General features: G+C 40.9%; 1 long non-coding RNA gene and 1 pseudogene across 1 annotated transcript in view; both read right to left on the reverse strand.

Annotated features, from left to right (window-relative positions):
- LOC126175137 (uncharacterized) overlaps window positions 1–19,538 on the reverse strand; it is a 112,296-nt gene extending 92,758 nt beyond the window's left edge. Inside the window, exon 1 of the long non-coding RNA XR_007535528.1 lies at window positions 19,295–19,538. This is a non-coding gene — a long non-coding RNA (uncharacterized LOC126175137). The remainder of the gene's footprint in view (window positions 1–19,294) is intronic.
- On the reverse strand, window positions 15,345–15,462 carry LOC126177912 (5S ribosomal RNA; annotated as a pseudogene).
- Window positions 19,539–19,765: the final 227 nt, after the last annotated feature.

Genomic DNA, 19,765 nt, shown 5'->3' on the forward strand with positions numbered 1-19,765 from the left:
CGAGATGTCGTAGTGGAGAGTTCTTGTTCAGATGTAGTGGGGAGTGCTTGTAGAGAAGTCGTAGTGGAGAGTAGTTGTTCAGATGTAGTGGAGAGTACTCCTTCAGATGTAGCGGAGAGTGCTTGTCGTGAAGTCGGAGTGGAGAGTTGTTGACTCAACGTACACATCTGGCACGGTTCTTCTTCAATAAGATAAGAAATTTTAAGTACAATTTATATTGAAGTAATTAAAAAATAGAAATACTATACAGGGTTGTTACTTGTGTATATTATGCATCGCTTGGCTGCACTGCTTTTTCACTGATGTCATATTTTTTAATTATGTGCCTGTTGTGCTTACTTATTTAAATTATAATTGTCACCTGATTAGTTGTGCTGATATGGTTATGTATGTAAGTTATACTTTGTGATTTTCAGTAGAAGCAGTTCCATTAGTGGCAGCCAGTAATGTTGAACAGACGCAGACACCAACAAGTGACATCGTTTCAGCAGAAGCAGTCCATCAGTGGCACCCAGTAATGTTGAACAGGTGCAGACACCAACAAGTGACATTATTTCAGTAGAAGCAGTTACACCAGTGGCACCCAGTAATGTTGAGCAGGTGCAGACAGCAACTGCCACTGATGGACTGCTTCTACTGAAAAGATGTCACCTGTTGTTGTCTGCACCTGCTCAACATTGGCCGTAAACAAATACACAGCGTAATTTCTCCGAATAAATTCAGTATAAAGCTATAGTGACTTGTTACTGTATTTTATATATTAAGTTATTGAAAGGTCAGTGCAAAGCCAAAATTTTATCTAGTTATGTGACATTTACGTATTAATATTATCTTTTATTTTTGTTTGTATTTTTTTGGACGAATTTGGTGGTATTTTCACCACCAATGCTGGCAAAAATACCATCAAATTCTAGCCCGTGGAGGAAGGGCATATGAAAGGTGGATTGTCCTCAGAATCACAGAACGTGGGATCAGTATCTTCATATTTTTCAAAACATTCTGAATGAACTTCCTAATGACTCAACTTCTTTACCGCCTATACTGATATTAAAAAACAAAGCATCGACAAATCGCATTTCTGAAATCATTCCTTTTCCGCCTACACAGAAACTGCGGCATTCTGAAGTTGTGAACCTGGCTTTGCAAAATATTGCATCTGCGGCTGCTAGAAGAGAGAAATCAGCTAAACGTCCTGGTCGTTTAAAAACCTTGTCAGTTGGTCAAAAGGTGTTAATTATGTCTCATCGTTTGTCTCACAAAGGAAAAGGCTTGTGTCGCAAATTTTTTCTGCTTTATAATGGTCCATATAGGATTCGCAAAATTATTCATGATAACACTGTTGAAGTAGAAACTCTTAAATCTCGGCGCTCTAAGGGAATACATCATATATCAAACGTTAAAATTTTTGTGGAATGACATACTTTTGAGACATCAACAGTTATACGTAAACACACAGAGAATACAAGGGTACCGCGCCGTGTTCCGGCGGCGGCAGATACTCAAAGCAACAGTGAAGTCTGAGCGCCGCACAAGGCAGTCGTTGACCGCAAACAATTACTTCCTACGTCACGCGCCTACAGCTGATCGAGCGCTCAGTGCGAATGCACTGACAGCCGTAAACAAATACACAGTCTAATTTCTCCGATTAAATTCAGTATAAAGCTATAGTGACTTGATAAATTATGGTATTAACGTTCAGTATTTTTCAGGATACGGTTGTATAAAATATTTAAGACCTTCAGGTAAATTCTGTATGTGTCCGACGTTAAGAGGACTTGCTATCGAGAAAATTTCAGGAAGAATGTAATTTCGAAAAAAAAGTAATAAACCAAAAAGGTAACTATTAATTGAGTTTATTTTTCAGGTAACATATTTCCACTTAGGTACGTACTTTAGACGTAATTTGCTGCTCCCGATTACGTGATTCACACTTTGTGCTAAATTTCATGTTCTATGAATTTACTTGTGAAGCGACGTGCTTGCGTACGTTAACTGATATTGACAATGATTGATTAATGAACAGGGTAGTTACTTGTGTATATTACGCATGCTTTTTCACTGATGTCGTATTTTTCTATTATGTGCCTGCTGTGCTTATTTATTTAAATTATAATTGTCACTTGATTAATTGTACTGATGTGGTTATGTATGTAGGTTACACTTTGTGATTTATCTGCTAGTGCCTTCATGTTTACTTATTAAAATTACATATGAACATTTATTTGCTTATGCTGATATGATGCTAATGACCTGTTTATTATGTAAGATACATATTTGCTGCTTTGCGTATGGATTGCATATTTATACATTTCTGTTTGTTGTCATAACTACTCTTTGATTTGGTATATAGAAATACAGATGTACAGTGTATGAACATGGAGTTCGGGTCACACTATGGCATTAATTATAAATTGTTCGCTTGGCAGAGCCTCGTTGTAGGGATTGTGCTTGACATTCTGTTCTCTACTGGTATATTTACTCGCTATTGCATGTTTTGCTTGCGCTCAGTGCCTTATATTTTAAGATAAGAAAATGAACTGCTATAATTCTACGAACGACATTGGTACAAGAAACTTCATTGAAGTCACATGAGCTGGAGGTTTTGTGGAAGCTGTATAAATTTATGTTAATAGGAAGAAATCTAACGACATGAAATACCAACACTAGATTTAGACCATTGACAGTTATTACACTGCATTCTTCGTGAGCAATTGAAATAGCAAGTGACACTTGACGCAAGGAATACTTCATGTTTTCTTCTGTTTTCCCATGATTCTTGAAGTGGTGTACACACTGTGAAATATTACGATTTATTCATTCAAAGTCTTATGTGATCTTTCATACTACGTACTCGCACCTACTTACTGAAAGTTATCCAAATTGAAGGCTGTTAGAGATCATGTATGCATTTCTTTTATTTTATGATGGACAAGATAACCAAAATGTATTTTATAATTCATAATGAGTAGAACATTTGGCTCAGGTGGACTACACAGAGGTTGTGTGTGGACATTGTGTCTTCGGATTGCATGGGATGATGAATTGAAGTTTGCACTAGGATTTTATCTGTACTTGTTCTTGAAGACTGACTAGAGGAAAGAGTTTTTATGGAAGTGAAATGATATTGGTAATAAGGTTTATATGTATCGACGTATTGAAGAGGTATTATTGAGGTATTAAGATTATGTGATGATAATGATTATTGGAATTTTGGTGGATAAGAGGTAAAGTAAGTGACGTAAGAGGTATTATTGAAGTATTAAGATTATGTAAGATTATGTGATGCTGATGATTATTGGAGTTTTGGTGGATAAGAGGTAAAGTAAGTGAGGAGCATATTTTTTTTTTTTTGTTGGTTTATATGGAACAAGGAAGATGAAGTTGGCAGACTAGAACACTCAAGTAGAAAGAAGATTGTCTACACACACACACTTTGTTAAATCACTAAACAGTATATACAATTTTTTTTTGGAGAGAGGAAGCATTTGCATATCTTGGCACACTGACAGTTGTTCAGTAGATTTGGTTTGACAAACATTGGTCTTGACATGATGACTATGACGTTGACTATTATTGGCTGTTATACATTGCTTCCACTACTACTTGATACACAAGTTGAACATAAAATTTTGGACAGAATTGCATTTACACAGTTAACACTATTCAATTACACAGTAGTACTTAATGTGGATGAAAAATGAGTGAGTGTGTTTTGTGTGTTTTCCTTTCCCAATCCCAAATTGGTACCGATTTATCTCCTAAATTTTATTTTACTTGTTTGTTGTGGCTTGCACTGACACCCATAAATATTGTAGGTTTACTGATATTTGTGCATTTGTAATAGTTAAGATTACAATTATCTGATATCATTTGTGTGTTTATTATAATTTGTATGTTTAGTGTAAGAGCATTGAGACTAATTTTGTAAAAGCAATTGTGTGTGCATTCAAACTGTTGTTCACACCTGCACCTGTTCAACATTGATGTGGGACACTTAGAAATGTTTAATTTCTGCTGATGAACTGTGTGATTAGTGATAGTGAATATTGTGGACTGCTGTCTGCACCTGCTCAACATTGCTGGGTGCCACTAATGGAACTGCTTCTACTGAAATGATGTCACTTGTTGCTGTCTGCACCTGCTCAACATTGCTGGGTGCCACTGATGGACTGCTTCTACTGAAATGGTGTCACTTGTTGCTGTAGCATCTGTTCAACATTGCTGGGTGCCACTGATGAAACTGTTTCTACTGACATAATGTCACTTGCTGGTGTCAGCACCTGCTCAACATTGCTGGGTGCCACTGATGGAACTGCTTCTACTGAAATGATGTCACTTGTTGCTGTAGCACCTGCTCAACATTGCTGGGTGCCACTGATGGAACTGATTCTACTGAGATGATGTCACTTGTTGCTGTCTGCACCTGCTCAACATTGCTGGGTGCCACTGGTGGACTGCTTCTACTGAAATGGTGTCACTTGTTGCTGTAGCACCTGTTCAACATTGCTGGGTGCCACTGATGGAACTGCTTCTACTAAAATGATGTCACTTGTTGGTATTTGCACCTGTTGACCATTGCTGGGTGCTACTGCTGGAACTATCAACTACTTGTTTCTTGAACTATGGAAAGGATTTATGTGAATATTTGTATAAACTGATTTTTTGTGTATTACTGTTTGTGAAAAATATGAGACTCTTACCTGCACATATTCGTCATTGCTGACGCTATTGATTGAATTGTTTAACCACATAATACTTGTGTAAACTATTATGTAAAGTCACATGTATGAAAGAATTTGTATTCCTTACTGTATCTTATATATTAGGTTATTGAAAGGTCAGTGCAAAACCAAAATTTTATCTAGTTATGTGATACTTACATATTAATATTATTTTTTATTTTTGTCTGTATTTTTTTTTGACGAATTTGGTGGTATTTTCACCACCAATTCTGGCAAAAATACCATCAAATTCTGACCCCGTGGAGGAAGGGCATATGAAAGGTGGCTACACTGAGCCACAGCGCCAGAGATTGCGCCAGAGAGTTTTGTTCCGCCGCCTCCACTGGCAGTGATTATTGAGAAGTAGCGGTGGGCAGTTCTTGCTGAGATGTCGTAGAGAAGAGTGCTTGTCGAGAGGTCGTAGTGGAGAGTTGTTGTAAAGTCGTGGTGGAGAGTGCTTGTTCCATGTTTTATGCAGTGTCGATGGGCTAGACAGCAGATTTTGTTCGAATGGAGATATTGTAACGATCAGAGTGCTTTTCGTCAATATATATGAGGTAAAAAATTCCCTTTTCCTTTTATTATTTCAATGTCTTAAATAATGTGTCATTACAGGTTCACTCAACAAAGCGTCTGGCTTGTGTTCTTGTATTAGAGTGTAATTCTGGTTTCTTTGCGCAATTATAGTATTTCTATTCTTTTAATTACTTCAGTATAAATGGTATTTAAAATATCTTGTTTTATTGGGGAAGAACCGTGCCAGATGTATACGTTGAATCACACTTCAACACACAGAACAGCTACACTTGTGCTTTGTTGTTTCGTAGGTTTTATAGTTGCTGGGGACTTAATTAATTTATTGTGTTAACGGAAATTTTCTTTCATTCTTTGTTGTTATTCTATGCAGTCAGATTGCGAGCTGTTCTGTGTGTGGAAGTGTGACTCAACGTACACATCTGGCACGGTTCTTCTTCAATAAGACCAGAAATTTCAAGTACCATTTATATTGAAGTAATTAAAAAAAATAGAAATACTATAACTGCGCAAGAAAACCGGAATTACACTCTAATACAAGAACACAAGCCAGATGCTTTATTGACTGAACCTGTAATGACGCATTATTTAAGACACTGAAATAATGAAAAGAAAGGGGAATTTTTTTACCTTCATATATATTCACGAAAACCACTCTGATCGTTACAATATCTCCATTTCGAACAACATCTGCTATCTATCCCATCAAAACTGCATAAAACATGGAACAAGCACTCTCCACCACGACTTCACAACAACAACTGCCCGTTATGACCTCTCGACAAGCACTCTCCACTACATCTCCTGAACAACAACTGCCTGTGGAGGCGGCTGAATAATACTCTTTGGCGCAATCTCTGGCGCTGTGGCTCAGTGTAGCCACCTTTCATGATCTAATGGGCAATTGGACGGAATTTGGCACGATGTGCCTGAAGAGGTCATCCAACAACTTCCTCAAACCATACCAAGGAAAATAACTGCTTGTCTACGGGCCAGAGGTGGATCAAGGCGTTATTGACTTGCTGAATCTATGAACCTCTTTCTCTTGCATAAATCATCCATTTTTCTCTGAAACTGTCAGCATTTGTTTGTCTATACATGTACATCACATTTACTGATTTCACTCCCATTCTGATAATTCCTTCGTGATAAGTATTTTTTTTTTCTCCTAGAGTGTACTTACAAGATGAGGAGCACCAAGCATAGAAGATTTTTGACGTTGGAGTAGTGAGAAGTTTAAACCTGTCTCGCGAATCAGAGCGAGGCTGGCGGCCCTTAATGGGACTAATTTTACGTGTGCACAACTTCAGAGAGTAAAGCCGGGTGCGCCAAAAATCCTCGGAGCAGAACGCCATGTGGCTCATGCCGCACGGCGCACACCGCCAGGAACGCTGAGGCTTTCTCGCTGCCGCCACGGGTGGACCTCAACGTAGTCCCGACGCTCGGACGAAAGTAGCTTTCCAATTGGCGCTCCTAGTTTCGATTTCTCCCACATTAACTCTTGCGGCTGTCGTCGCAGATGACGACAGGGCAGTCTCGATCAGAATTGTTAAGGTTTTTGACAAATCGGCTGTTGCCTTCTTCTTCGGGTTCTTCGGTCGACGTTTGTCTGATGGTTTTTCTGACATTTCGCCACCATCCATTGGTGGCAGTGGACTGCAGATTATACACTGAAAAGCCAAAGCAACTGATACACCTGCCTAATACCGTGTAGTGCCGCAACACGACGTGGCGTGGACTCGACCAACGTCTGAAGTGGCGCTGGAGGGAACTGACACCATTAATCCTGCCGGACTGCCCATAAATCCGTAAGAGTACGAGGGGGTGGAGATCTTTTCTGAACAGTACTTTCCAAGGCATCCCAGATATGCTCAATAATGTTCATGTCTGGGGGGTGGGGGGGGGGGGCGTGTTTGGTGGACAGCGGAAGTGCTTAAACTTAGAAGAGTGTTCCTTGAGCCACTGTACAGTAGTTCTGGTCATGTGGGGTGTCGCCTTGTCCTGCTGGAATTGTCCAAGTCCGTCGGAATGCACAATTGACATGAATGGATGCAGGTGATCAGACAGGGTACTTACACACGTGACACCTGTCAGGTTCGTATCTAGACGTATTAGAGATACGATATCACTCCAACTGCACACGTCCCACAAAATTACTGAGCCTCCACCAGCTTGAACTGTCCCCTACTGACATGCAGGGTCCATTGATTCATGGTCTCCATACTCGTGCACGTCGATCCGCTCGATACAATTTGAAACGAGACTCGTCCGACCACCGACAGTCCAATGTCGGTGTTGACGGGCGCAGGCGAGGCGTAAGGCTTTGTATCGTGCAGTTACCAAGGGTACACAAGTGTGCATTTGGCTGCGAAAGCCCCTATCCATGATGTTTCGTTGAATAGTTCGCACACTGACACTTGTTATGGCCCAGCACTGAAATCTGCAACAATTTGCGGAATAGTCCCGTTCTTGCAGGATCATTTTCCGGCCGCAGCGATGTCTGAGATTTGATATTTTTCTGGATTCCTCATATTCACGATACACTCGTGAAATGGTCGTTCGGGAAAATCCCTACTTCATTGTTATCTTGGAGATGCTGTGTCCCATCGCTCGTGCGCCTACTATAACAGCACGTTCAAACTTACTTAAAAATCTTGATAACCTGCCATTGTACCAGCTGTAACCGATCGAACAACTGCGCCAGACATTTGTTGTCTTGTATAGGCGTTGCCGACCGCAGCGCCGTCCTCTGCCCGTTTACATATCTCTGTATTTGAATATGCATGCCTATATCAGTTTCTTTGGCGTTTTAGTGTATGTACGTTAAGAGGCAACGTCCGAGGGCTTTACCGTAGTCCACGGTTCTCCCCTTGCTACCTGCAACAGTTCTTCTCTGCATCGTGGTAATCCAGAATCCGTTCACCTTGAGGCTCTCCTTGTTCTCACTGAAGCTATTCTCATGTTTGTGTATTTCTATAGCTTCCCTGAAGAAGCGGGCGTAATAGCTCTAGAACTTCTGTGTATGCCAATTTCAATATGTGGTCGCCTAACAGAGCGCATGCTCCACCACTGCCATTCTCCCTACCTGCCCCAGCCTGCAATGTCGCTTATGTTCGTTGATCCTGGTGCTGATTGATCATCCAGTCATTCCAACGTAGTTTTCCACACACAAATGGCATGCGATACATTCCTGAGGAAATGGACCTACCTGTAATGTCGAATACACACCATACCATGCACATGTGGAAAAGCCTATGTTCCAATGACTGGACGATCAATCAACACCAGGATAACCGAAGATAAGTGGCACTGCAGGTTGGGGCAGGTACAGAAATCTGTCATGGCAGAGCACGCACTGTGTGAGGTCGACCACATCAAATGGCTCTGAGCAGTATGCGACTTAACTTCTGAGGTCATCAGTCGCCTAGAACTTAGAACTAATTAAACCTAACTAACCTAAGGACATCACACACATCCATGCCCGAGGTAGGATTCGAACCTGCGACCGTAGCGGTCGCTCGGTTCCAGACTGTAGCGCCTAGAACCGCACGGCCACTCCGGCCGGCTCAAAAGAAAGAGAAAAACCTCAAGGTGAACGGGTTCTGCATTCTCGTGCTGCGGAGAACGACCGCTGCAGGTGGTAAGGGGAGAACCATAGAGGAAATGCCCGCGGAAAAGCCTTCGGACGTTGGCTAGGTAGATATAATCTGCGGCCGCGAGCTCGATTTTAGCCCACTAACGGCACTGGAGAGTAAAGGTTGGAAGGTGCCTCTTACGTGAGGAAGACATTTTTACCAGTTTTAATATTGTTTTTCATTGATGTATTCACGATAGTTAGGAAGTGCTGTAGTCCGTAGCCGGCCATGAATCGGAGAGCATTTCCCACGCTGGCTCTCGAGGTGACTAAGCGACCATATGTCGCGCGTAGTGGGGTGCGGCTCGGCGCTGGACCGTAGCAACAAGCGTCAGCCTGGGAAATATACAGGACGGGAAGTACCACCATCTTGGCGCCAAAGTCACCGATTTTGTTTATTTATATTTAATAATAAAAGTCATTTATGACAACATGAATACTAGGAGTAGCCTCTGGATGTTTAAAACTATTTATCATAATTTTGCCATGTTAAAATTCACACCCGTTCATTAACAAATGCATATCTCAGTAAGTACGAACTTGATCGGAAATTCACGAACTGTGACGAAACTAGTAAGAGATACGGACTGTGCGTCATAGTCGGCAGTCGGCGTTAAGAGCTCTTCCTCTCTTGTTCGATGGTAGCCATGCTCTCGGTTACGAGTAGTTTGTGACATGAGTGTTTCATTATTGATCTAATAGGAATAAAAGTTATATTACGGCATTCTGAATGTTAATTTCGAGTAAATAGATACCCCAAAGTTGACCGACAGCAATTTCAGATAATTAGCTTCCACCGACAGAGACATCCAATGCGCCAATGAAGAATCTGCACGGGAGGACATTTACGAGAGCTGCACCGCGGACAGGTAGGAGGAAATCCGACGACACGACCCACCAAGGAGGATCAAGGAATGTCCGACTTACACTCGCAAATTCCGGTTGGAAATGCTGACCAGTTATACTGTACGTCACATATACCACCCTCTATGGACTCGCGGCTAAGCTGAGTAATAACAGTATCAGTTTAGAAGCGAGGGGATCTTGCAAGCTACGAAAATGCCAAATACTCTTGCTGGCGAAACGCCAGAAAAATTATCAAACAAACGTCAGGTGAAGAGCTCAAGACCGAAGTCAACACGCAATGTGTCAGTTTCGAGCAAGTTGCGGAATTCTGATGCTGAGTGCAAAAAAGACAGGAGAGTTAATTGTGACAATTCTAACTGGTGTGCCATCTGAAAATTGTAACTGAAGACGACAATAAGTGGGAAAGTCTCCAGGAAGCGTTTCACCAGCAGTGGTTGTGGATGACGAGTGGGAGCTGAGGTTGCATGCATAATGGGACTATCGGGTTGCGTGTTTGGGAGGTGCGGGCCTCGCGCTAAACGCCTCCCTGTGTAGCCGCCCAGTGGGCGCGGAGCCGTGTAGCGAGCGGTGTGGTTCAGACACCAGACACTGGACGTTAGACGGCGCCGCTTTGTGCGGGGCACGCCTTTGTGGCGAACAATGCGCCTGGCGCGCCTGCCCGGCTGGAGCTCGATTGTCCTCCAGCAGGGAGGGAGGCAGGGAGAGAGGAGGAAGGAAGGAAGAAAGGAGCCGCCTTGGCTGCCTGCTTCCCATCCTCTGCTGGTCGATCCCTCGCCTACACAACAGGTCAGCGTTGGCCAATACTACAGACACCAAACTGCACGTCAGCCTGTTTGTCTGCTACCCGCAACACTGCACTCTCATGGTGGCTTTAGTGGCTGACGTTTATTTGCTAGGGGCCGCAAAATTTGTATCTGTTTCCTTTATTGGTCCTGTAAATCGTGTTTAGGTACATATTTTGCACAAACGATGTAGGACAAGTCAGATTGCTACAGTATACAGGGTGTTACATTAAGGTACGGCCAAACTTTCAGGAAACATTCCTCACACACAAATAAAGAAAAGATGTTATGTGGACATGTGTCCGGAAACGCTTAATTTCCATGTTAGAGCTCATTTTAGTTTCGTCAGTGTGTACTCTACTCCCTCGATTCACTGCCATGATTTCATGCGGGATACTCTACCTGTGCTGCTAGAACATGTGCCTTTACAAGTATGACACAACATGTCGTTCATGCCCGATGGAGCTCCTGCACATTTCAGTCGATGTGTTCGTACGCTTCTCAACAACAGATTTGGTGACCGATGGACTGGTAGAGGTGGACCAATTCCATGGCTCTCCTGACCTCAACCCTCTTGGCTTTCATTTATGGGGGCATTTGAAAGCTCTTGTCTATGCAACCCCGGTACCAAATGTAGAGACTCTTCGTGCTCGTATTGTGGACGGCTGTGATACAATACGCCATTCTCCAGGGCTGCCTCAGCGCATCAGGGATTCCATGCGACGGAGGGTAGATGCATGTATCCTCGCTAACAGAGGACATTTTGAACATTTCCTGTAACAAAGTGTTTGAAGTCACGCTGGTACGATTTGTTGCTGTGTGTTTCCACTCCATGATTAATGTGATTTGAAGAGAAGTAATAAAATGGGCTCTAACATGGAAAGTAAGTGTTTCCGGACACATGTCCACATAACATATTTTCTTTCTTTGTGTGTGAGGAATGTTTCCTGAAAGTTTGGCTATACCTTTTTGTAACATCCTGTATACACCATACACATTGTTATTTTGAAAAGATAAATAATTAAAAATTATTCAATACATGTTGAATATTGATGACAAAATTAATGTACTGAAATAAAATGGTAGATTGGTTAAGAATATTTGAGCAGTTACACTATACTTTTCTGGTACTCTAAAAACTCGGAAACAGAATAGAAGCAGTGGTCAAGCAAGTACTCTTTCTGTTTCACTTTAAACTTTTGTAAATTTTGCATCTGCTTCAAATAGGATGGCATGTGATTGTACAGCATTACATGTGCATGTCAATGCAGTAAGTACAAACATTTGTAAGAGAGGAGTGTTTCATACTGACACAGTACGAAACACTCCTCTCTTATAAATGTTTGTACTTACTGCATTGACATGCAAATAAAGCTTCTGCCTAGTATCATGAGGGTGGTAATCACAGTTACACTTGAAGATATTTCCATCTTTTAAAATAATTCCTTTTCTGAAATTTAGTATTTCATACATATATAAGGAAGGAAGAGGCAGTATATTGGGATTTTTAAATATTGGTCTACAGGAGTCTCTGTACTTAGTATGGTTTATTATTCTAACAATCTTTTTCCGTAGCCTAAATGTTTTGTTTGTACCTATGGAGTTCCCCAAAAAGATAACGCCGTACATCAGCTGTGACTGAATACTGTCATACCGCTATGGTACATTGTGATCACTGATACACGGCTTATATTTTGTGTGAGGATTCTTACTGCATACTTAAGTGTATTTAACTTTTTATTTTCATGATTAACCTATTTTAGGTTTTACTGAATATGTATAACTAAAAATTTTGTGTCGCTCACAGATGAGACAGTTTTTCAATCAATTTCAAAAATCAGTCTTGCAGGATGTAGTTTCTGTGAATTTTGGAAATTGACTGTCACTGTTTTTTCGTCATTTATTATTAACTTGTTTGTTCTGAACCATTGTGTTAAATTTTGTATTATACCTAAGCTGTTTTTTGTAGGCTTTCCTCATCACATGATTTGATTAGGATATTTGTGTCATCTGCGAAAAGTACTGTTGTCCCTTTAGTTATTTTTTCTGACAAATCATTAACATAAAGCACCGAACGTAGTGATGCACAGTGCAGCCAAAAGACTAACGGAACGACAAAATATACACGACATATACGATGTCCGACAAAAAAAGTTAATCAGCGGAAGAGATGGTCAGATGTCAGCGCAACTTTGAACACACCACTGACGGGTATATAAATGAATGGAGTTGCAGTTTTCTGTGCCAGGTGGAATGGTCACAGAGCGCAGTGGTGTAATTTGGGCTTAGTTTTATTACCGTGCCGCGTAGGGTATATGGAGGGTGTGAACAGAGTCAAATGTTGAGTCACCACTGTTAAGCACACAGAGGTGCCACGTACTCACGTGTGACAGCATTCTAAAAACTTCATAAAGAGGTGTTGTTCTAACAATAACTGACGAAAGATTCAGTTAACCTCATTGATATGTGATATTTACTGGTATTAAGGAAAACGTGGAAGGGAGGACCCACCAATGTAACTTTCTTTTCACACAACCTGTTTATTTAACAATATATAATCATAGATTTGTTTTCTTTACCAATTAACAAATTTATGAAATGATTAAGCTTTTACAAGAGAAATCAAAACAAGATCAACATGAAAATAATTACAAGGGCCCAGACCTGCAACCTGCCCGTTATGGGTGAAACAGCGGTGTTTACTACCGCACTGGACACAGTCTATCGTGTTAAATGCCCTTCATGAAAACATATAAGTAATATTGATGACAAGAGTGTTTCAATTACTCAAACAAATGACGTAATTTTTTTATTTGGAAACTGTATGTTGAAAGGTTTCTGGGTTGAGATGTACACCTATGCTTAAAGGTTAGACAAATCAGAAAACACTTATGACGATGATAAGGCTTGCTTCAGAGCGGGCAACCTTTTCATTTCAATCAGTAGCCAATGTGTGACTGGATCCAAACCTGTCTCTTTTGACAATCTTGTTCTGACTAAAGCCCTGGTGACAGTTGCGTGTTAATATGTCAAAAGTTAAATTGCTTCTCAATTAAGAAGGCCGCTCTGAAGGAACGTTTTAAAATATTACGTATGAGAACTTATTACTAGAGAACTCACTCGGCAGAACCACAAGATCCAGTTAAAAAATACACCAGTAATGACCAAGTCATCCAAAGACTGGTTCAGATTATCTCAAATACAATTACAGTCAGGAAATTGAACCAGTTAACATCTAAATGTAAGCACAAGATCCCCGTTGTTTAACGGCAACCTGTGCCTTGGTACAGTTTTCCAGACTGTATTTACGACCAGGAGCTGATTCATTAAAACGTTAATGATCGGGTATGAACTAGAGAGGAAGGGCAATATAATATCAGAACAAATTTTCAAACGACAACTAGTGTCTAGTACAATACTACGGTCTGTATTTACACCCAAAGAGCCGACCGAGTAAAACTCTGAAGGTCGGATACAAACCAGAAAATAATTAGGAGGTCGGGTAGACAATGACATCAATCATCACGAGGATTACAGAATCCCAAAAACCATCATCATCATCATCCTCATCGCTCTGTGGAACAGGGGTCACGATATATGTCTCAACTTATCATCTTGATTCTTGGTGAACTAGAAGCACCAGTTTCCCGAAAAGTGATCCGTTACGCATGTTTTGTCGTGAAATTATTCCAACGCGCGAAATCTTCAGCAACGTTAACGATGTTTCTGTCCTGAGTGAGATTCATACGAAGAAATGCGAAGAAATGCCACTGTGACAAACACGCCTTCGCGCCATGATCGTGGTGTTCGGAATACTGTGTTTCGAAAGTTGCTACGATCGGGATCATCCAAAGGACTACACCAAATCTTCCTGCAGAATAAACATATGAATAAAATATAAGAATTAATATAAGAATTGATATGTGGATGAAATATCAGAATATGAGAGTTTAAATAGGTTGTAACCCGTCAACATACCATGCACACATATATTAATAATAAACGTGTGTTACTTATTTGTGAAATCTAGTCGTAATTTTACAATTAATATAAAGCCCTTGTATCCCCTAATTTTATAAGAAATGTCCGTGTAGTACTCTTCTACAATATGGGTAGATAAATAAATGCAATAAAAATAAAATAAATAAAAGCAGCAATCGGGTTTAGAACACGGGGAGCAAAATTAAGAAGCCGCGGCATTAACCACTCTGCCACCACTTCTCCTCCGAATGTGGCATGGTAAAAGGCACATATAGTATCTCGAAAATACCTCGAAAATTTGGACCGTCGTTTCCTCAGAAACGATCGAGTATCTAAGGGTAAGCTGATACGTTCGGTTAATTCGACTCATCTTCCACTCAGCGGAAGTCCTGGGAAATCGGGTGATGGGACTTGCCGTGTTCTCCTCGTCAGTATGGATCTGGACGGCTGCTGGCACAAGGACCATATTGCACAGCTGTCTGTAGAAGGACCACATTGCGCTTGCACGTAGAGGTGAGCCGACAACATCCACGGCTGCCGCGATTAACTGTCAATGAGTTTCTTTTTCTGATCCCGGTGCAGTCGACTGAGAAAAGAAAGGCTATAGTGTAGGAGCTCTCCTCCCGAACAGGCCATGAAGGCCCAAAGGTCCCGACCGGCCGCCGTGTCATCCTCAGCCTACAGGCTTCACTGGATGCGGATGTGGAGGGGCATGTGGCCAGTACACCGCTCTCCCGGCCGTATGTTAGTTTCCGAAACCGGAGCCGCTACTTTTCAATCAAGTAGCTCATCAGTTTGCCTCACACGGGCTGAGTGCACGACGCTTGCCAACAGCGCTCGACAGACGGGATGGTCACCCATCCAAATGCTAGCCCAGCCCGATAGCGCTTAACTTCGGTGATCTGACGTGAACCGGTGTTACCACTGCGGCAAGGCCATTGGCATCGTGTAGAAGGGGCTAAAGCAAATCGAGAGAAACGCGGAGAAGGCTGGACTTGTACAAGTAAGATTACAGTGGAGATTTGTAAGAAGCCAGTCTTGACACGGAAAACCAGATCACGAACAGCGTTCAGGGTTGAAAGTGAGTCGGGCGCTGTGCCTGGACAGACAGTTGCTTCAGCCGTCGGCACACGGACCGTGCTCCCGAACGTCAACGTTGAGCATGCCGAGTTCAACGTGCTGGTGAACGCTCACAAGGGCGACTCCCCATCGCACGCCCCTCGGATTTAGTGCAAAGAGGGTCCTGTGGACAGCCCGTCAAAATCTGAACAAAGATCAATCATGAAAACAAGTGTACTGAACTGTGAAAAAAAAAGCAAAGTAAAAACAGTGAACGGTCTAAGAACAAGAAGTGCAATATAGAGGAGCCGGGGAGAGAAATGGTGTTCTCCACACCTCTACACATGCAGGTTCAACGTACTGCTCGACCGACGCCATTATTTATCATCGGAGCGACGTGGAGGTGACGATGTGCTCCATGCCGCTTCGATGATAATTAACATCGTCGGTTAAGCAATATTTTAACTGGCATTAGGATCTAAGAGCAATATGCAATCGCTTGCGTACATTTCTGCGTGTCAATTTGCATGCCACTACGTATGTGGCTTCCAGCCATTGTTACAGCAATCAGATCGTCTCCTGCTGGATGGCACATATCGATATGACCACGCTGTCTCCAAAGGGAATCTCTAGCGTCGCCTAACCGCCGTCTCTGCTGCCATACGGTCTACGAGTTTACCATAAATGTCCACAAATGGCTATCGATGTTCTCACAGCAGTTTATGAATGGATATCTCTTTTATACATTTACTTTATTACAGATTGAAGTAATGCTGTGTATAGCAGCTACTTTACATAATATAAGACACCTATTTCTTCATCTGTTGCTAGCTTCCGTGTTATCATTTTATATATATTTTAGTCTAAAAACCGTTTGACTTGCTGTATGCCTGATTGTCTATCACTGTTGTAATCGGTGTGCAATGGGTGGAGCATCGCGTATTTAAGCAACAGGTGCATCACTCTCCTTAGGGGTTAGCGTTTGTGGAGGTGTAGCGCCAGCTCCATTCACAAGCCACCACCTACCATCATGGGTATAATTTCCTCTTTTGTTATTTGTTATGTAACATCCTTGTATATAAAATTCTCCTGTCACAGTGCTAGTTGCCATACTCCTCCGAAACGGCTAAATCGATTCTGATGAAATTTTACTGGTGTATTCTGTACGTCTGAAAATCGGTCGTAATCCATTTTTCATACACCTAAGTGATAAGGGTGGTCCACCCCAAAAAATTTTTCTTATTTTTTGGACAGAACTTTTTATTTTTTTATGATATGGCATTACAAAATACACACAACCCTAAATTTTCACCCTTCTACCACCAACCCCTATTTTTAAATAGCGATTTTAGTGATTTAATAATTTTCAACCCCAGTCGATAACTGATCAATTATTGCTCGATCGATGAAATTTTACATGTATATTCGGTACGTCTGAGAATCGGTCGTAATCACTTTTTCATACCCATAAGTGATAAGGGTGGTCCACTCCAAAAATTTTTACTTATATTTTGGACAGAACTTTTTATTTTTTTGATGTGGCATTACAAAATACACGCAACCTTAAATTTTCACCCTTCTACCACCAGCCCCTATTTTTAACAGCGATTTTAGTAATTTAATAATTTTCAACCCTGGTTGATAACTGATCAATTATCACTTGATCAGTTATCCCCACCAGGTGCATACCGGTGATAGTCTTTCACTATTCGATAGATAGGTAACTGAAGAAAACGTACCAAAACCAACGACTCGAATATCCCTCTTTGAATCAACGCAACTAGATCGAGAAGTTTAACTAGGTAGCACGCGTCATTCGCCAAATCGACATTTGGCCTAGCGCACACGCATCGATTTTTATCGTACGGAAATATATCGTACGATCAAATTCTTTTAGTGGAACAAAGAAGTTCCTGTGCTCTCCACTGTTCCTCTAAAAGAATTTAATCGTACAATATTTTTACGTACGAAAAAATCGATACTTGGCCTTATTCATAATGCTGGCGAACTTGTTTCTACACGAAATTGCCGCTCATGGACGAGCCGTGTATCGGCTGCAATTGTTAAATCCTTGCAATCTACCGTAGAAACGCTAGAACTAATAGTGGCCGATACTGCCGGACTTCCCCCTAAGCCTTTTCTCGGTTAGGTTAGGTTAGACTTTCACTCCCTACACAGTTTTCGGCCATTATTATTGTTTGTGTCACGAGCTCCCGCCAACAACGGCTATTGTGTTACACGTATACGTTGTGTTACACGTATACATTATTCTTATAGACTAGACATAATTTATATGGCAAAACAACGTTTGTCGGGTCAGCTATAACATACAAAGATTTTCAGAGGCGGAACGAAGTTGGCCGGTAGAGCTAGTGTATTTTGTATATTGCTACATCCCTCGAATTCTATCGTATGTACATGTTTCAGTGTGGGTCTGAAAATGATCTAAAACAGTCCAAAACCGATAACCTTATATTAAAAAAAAACTTTATTACAGTAGAAAACATAATAGTTTCTCATAAGCTGAAAAAAAGAACGCAACAGTTTCACAATCGCACAGTTTCTCTGTGTTCTTTCAAAACATATGCTTTTAACATTTTTGGAGTTGCGTTTATAACAATAAACTCGTTTGCTATGACGCAAACTAGTGTTACCCTCTGGGACGATTTTGAGTTTTCACCGTGCGTGTGTCTAACGGTTAAAGTATCGGACAGTAATTTCGAATATAATGTAATTAATAGAAAACTAAACAGGCTTTACTTTGGGGTAATGAAAGTAGGAAAGTTCATACGAATGAAACAACCAACAGTCTCCAGCCTAATCAGGCATGTTAATTTGAAACATTATGTTCAAGGAAATTGAAAGTAGTTGTAGTGACTTTCTTTAAGATTCCCTTTCAATAGTACACTGGATACACTCTACTATAGGGTGATCTAAGTTGTGGGTAGCAGTAGTTATCATTAATGCACAAGCCAGTAATCAAAGAAAACAAGATAGTGCCCGACTCATAATAATATCAGTTACAATCACTATCATTACGTAATCCAGTATTGAGATGTTACTACAGGAAACACTGAACTAAAGTTGGGCATGAAAAGATTTCAGACTTAAGTGACATATAAATAACACAAAAAATTAAATAATACTACATTTACACTTTTTATACTACCATTTAAGGAAAAGTATCAGATTTCTTTAGTAGCGACAATATTCCACATATCTTTCTAATATGAAAAGAATATGATGGGGACCCACAAACTGATACTGTCTCTCTAGGCAAACTCTATGATTATTTCAGAAGCAAAGTTCAATTCCACCAAAATTAATTCTTAGTACCACTTGGAATAATTTGTATTTTCATCCTTCAAAACAAATTACTCAACAATGAACTCGATTTACCTCAACAGAATTATTCGTGATAGCAGTCAAAGCTAAACTGCGTTTCAAGTAAGTTTAATTTAAGTGCCCTTTTCATCACCTGTGAAGCAGGTATTTTAGACAGTAACATTTACACACCCTGGCACTGAACTTTTGCATATTTAATACACAGAAACAAATCACTAGCTTGTTAGAAACAGAATACTCGGTTTTCTGCACACTTAGGATGGGATGCTGCATCGGTTCATGATTGGGATTACGTTAGGTTTATAGCACTTGGATTATTATTGAAAAACACACAAATTATCTGGTCCATGCTATAATACATATCTTTGTACCTAAAGTTGGTGGAGCAGTGGCGAAATAGTGGTGGCAAGCGACATGGCGGCTCTGTACACACGGCTCTTGATGCTGAATGCTCTTTATAATTTCTTATTGACGTCGGATTTGTGTCGTATTAGAGTCATTCCTTATTGGCAAGAGCACCATTCAATAGCCAAATCTACATCCGAGGCAAAATTCCATACAAAACGGCTTCCAAATGCCTCCCTTGGCACTCTCGATGTGTATCGTGCAATAACTAGTCACTGACTGCGTACCGTTCCCACCAAAGAGCCGCCCAGTACGACCGCCAAAACCACATTTTTCCTCGCGCCAAGCCACTTCCGTTGCGGAGGGGCTTCCCTACAGCTTTTATATTTCACAATACAAGTTTCGTAAGCATGAACCAGCTTCCAATATACAAATTTTTCTTTATGAACATACATATATTATAATATTTCATTATTTTTAAACATCATTTAGCTTTT

This window comes from Schistocerca cancellata, chromosome 3, assembly GCF_023864275.1.
Source record: "Schistocerca cancellata isolate TAMUIC-IGC-003103 chromosome 3, iqSchCanc2.1, whole genome shotgun sequence".
In the NCBI taxonomy this organism is placed as follows: Eukaryota; Metazoa; Arthropoda; class Insecta; order Orthoptera; family Acrididae; genus Schistocerca; species Schistocerca cancellata.